The following is a 3,561-nucleotide window of genomic DNA, read 5'->3' as shown; positions in this document are numbered from 1 at the left end:
ATCAAAGCTATTGTCTAGCAGCATTAAATGATTGTATTCGTAGCACCAGGGCCCAGGAGCGATAAAGAATACTGACCTCAGGGCCAGGTTAAAAAGCAATAAGATATCCTATCTCCAAAACAAGGGCCCAAAAAAATAAGTGAGGAAGGGTTAATGGAATCCATTATGACTGGGTCTGACGAATGTCCCTGTATAAAGAAATATACATATCTGATACAATAAGAGGACTCTGAAAGTCTCGGTGCTGGTGCTACTCCTAGGTGAACCTAGGAGGTGGGGTTAGAACTAAACGGGAAGGGGGTGGCACCTAAGTTCCTCAGGGGTCGTGTGCCAGCCCTGGTACGACTTTAAGAGACGACAGGGATAACTAACTGTGTAAGGTCAAACATTCTCTTGATTCAGGAGAAGGTGACATATATTTGATTTCTAAATATAAATTAAAAATGTTTCTTATTTACTAAAATCGTGCTTTTAGGTTGTGGCTCTCTGCTATTGTGTTTGGGAAAATCCCCAATCCTTCCTGTCTATTCCCACACTCTCCACAACCCTAAAAAAAAAATAACCCAACCATTAATTTGAAAAAGGCTATCCAAGTAGTAGTAGTAGGTTCTAACTGAACCGTTACAGACATCAGGAAGTCACCAAACCAGAGTGTGACCGGAGAGCAGGTAAGATTCATTATTTTATTTTATCTTACTTAATTTCACCCAAAGCATTCTAGGTGTAGATGAGAACCAAGTACAGATAATATAACTACAGACATTCGCATACAGATAAATGCTATTGGGTGTGCCGAGTGTAAACTTACACTGCACTTTAGAAAGTCTCCCATAATACATTAATTAAGAAATGGGAAATCCTTGAATTTCACTTATAGATAGTGAAGGAAAGGAGATAAAGTATTGTAGTCAATGCTGTAAGCTCAGACGAAGGGCCGGTAATCAGTGTAGATCCTAAAACTGGAGGAAGACTGATCGGTGTCATAAGGCAGACGTTGGACACAGAAGGGTGAAGGATCCATGGATAAGTTGTTGTAGGGACTCAAACAGTAAAATAATTCAAGAACGCATGGGACAAGCATATGGCAAAATAAAAATTATTATGGGAAAAAGTGAGAATACAACAAACAAGATACGTTTGTTCCTGCCATTAAATTCTATATTTTTATGATGGTAGGGCTTACTTAATAATAATTACTCGCAGTGGGACTTAGCTAATAAAAATATATACTTTAGAAAACGCCCACATTTTATTTAGGATGATTTGCGAATAACTGATTGTACTGCACACTGAAGAAATAACTTTATATTTAGCCTAAGGGCCATATAAACACCGGCGTTCCACTTGCATTCCGGATAACACTAAAGTTCTAAAACGTGAGTAACATCGCGAGTGGGTATGTGGTAACTTTACACAATGGTTTCCATTTTCAGACAATTTTTTGTCGAGTTGTACTAGCGCTAGAAAGTAAAAAAAAAAATAAAAAAAAAAATGACGCCAGAGGGAATAAAGCCTTCCTGCAGGAAAGAAGGTTCAACGCTGAATTTTAGTGTAATCAGGGAGGACATATAGCTGGGGTGACGGTTATGGGTGGCCCCGGTGTTGCCAGTGAAGCCCTTTTAATTCCAGAACGCTCATATGGTGCCTAACCCGAATCATAGAGTGGCGGTAATATAAATAAAAACTATGATTTTAAACCGGTCTATTAAAAAGGGATCTCCTTTCATTTTCATCATCTCAACATAATTTTAATTTCCCAAATTTTATGTGCATTTGTTTTTAAATCACAGGGCTTTAAATTTCATCAGAAACTGCATAAACACTTATAATGAATGCATTAAACTAGACCCGTCACCTACGCATCGTGGAGGCATTTAATGAGCTGAATCAATAGTCATGAGAATGCAGCTAGTTCACTAGGAACTAGGCAGAGGCTGAGGCACTGCTGCATATGCCCAGTAGAGGCAGTCATGAGCTTGCAGTGAATCCCGCCCACGAGGGACCATAAGCAGTGGCCTGTGGCTCAGGGATGTCACTGTGTACTAGATGCCATTATCATTTCAGTATTACTTCAACTCACACAGGGTCTTCCCCCAGCTATGGGTCACTTTAAGACATAGACTCGTAAATTATAGCTTACATTGAGAGCTTTAACTACTCAATAGAACGAAGAACAAACCAAAATATGATCTAAACGCTGGGAGTATTCTAGGGAGCCCTGATAAGAAAACATAAATTTGAAATCCATCCCCTAGGGGGAGCAGTTTCTAGATTGATGTACTACTTGCACCAGTCAGTAGGAGGCGCCAAGATGCACTGGGCGCAGGTATCTATTGAAAATCTGATTGAAGTAGCAAGATTATCAAACAATCAAAGGCATGTGAGTGTGCTTTATATTCCAATATGCACACTTTCTTTATACCCCTGCCTGGGGATGAAGTACCAGAATAAAGGAATCTGTCCCTAGGTTACTAATTTTGCAATTAATATTTTTCAGATTAAATAAAAAAAATAAAAAAATAAAAATAGATTGTCTGCATGACCCAGTATCAGTAGATATAGAGTGAAGCTGCATTCTTACAATACAGAACGTGAATTAGCTGCTTTGGTACTATGCAACGATAAACATTCTGGGATGAGAAAATGCCAATATGCTGTTTGGCCAAGTGGCACCACTAAGAACACATTATTTACTAGCTTATTATTTTCAGAAAAATAATTATCTTTTGCATTAAAATACAGGAAAAAAAGTTGCTTTTTTCCATCTCAGTGAAACAAACAAACCCCCCCCCCCCCCCCCAAAAAAAACCAAGACCCTATATAACTAGCAATTTTCTGTAACATAAAATCTATTAAGACAAATCCCTCTAAAACAATAAAATATACATTACGTGTGATTACTATAGACAGGTGTTGGATGTGATTTAGCTACAAACATGGGACAACTCTACAGTGTATGTCCTGGGTTTCCGCAAGTAAAACCGAACTTGCCCGCCAGGTGCCACTAGCCTGCGTTGGACCCAAAAGGACACCCATTTGTACCCTAGGTAGAGGCAGTGAAAAAAAAAAAAAGTTAACCCATTCAGTGATGTTTATCTTTAAAATTATATTGCAGATACATTTTTTTTCCTGAACATAGTAAAACAATTTAAGCTATATAGTATAATTAGATTAAAATATAGATTAAATAAAAAAAAAAAAAACCCAAACAAACAAAAAAAATAAAATAATTCTCACAGGTTGCTGGGATTCCAAGAACTTTTCTGGGTCCCAAAATATACTTTTGCTCTGGGTTATAAACACAGAAGGAAAAAAAAAAGGCGACGAGGGGTGTGTTCAAAACAAAAAAGTACCTGTTTGAGTCATACTGTGCTTTGGGTTTGGGAAGGGGGGGGGGGGGGGGGGGGGTTTGGAGATCGTGAGCTCTGTCCTGTTCGGGCCAAAAGAAAACCATGCTCCTTAATTCCAGCTGCCGTAAGATACATTAGATAGCTTTTGTGAGTTTTCCAACAAAAACAAAAACAAAAAAACAAAAAAAAAAGGCTTTGCCATTTGTAAATA

This window comes from Mixophyes fleayi, chromosome 10 (assembly GCF_038048845.1).
Source record: "Mixophyes fleayi isolate aMixFle1 chromosome 10, aMixFle1.hap1, whole genome shotgun sequence".
Classification (NCBI taxonomy): domain Eukaryota; kingdom Metazoa; phylum Chordata; class Amphibia; order Anura; family Limnodynastidae; genus Mixophyes; species Mixophyes fleayi.
The sequence above is the reverse complement of the archived record's forward strand: the minus strand, read 5'-3'. Positions refer to the sequence as shown.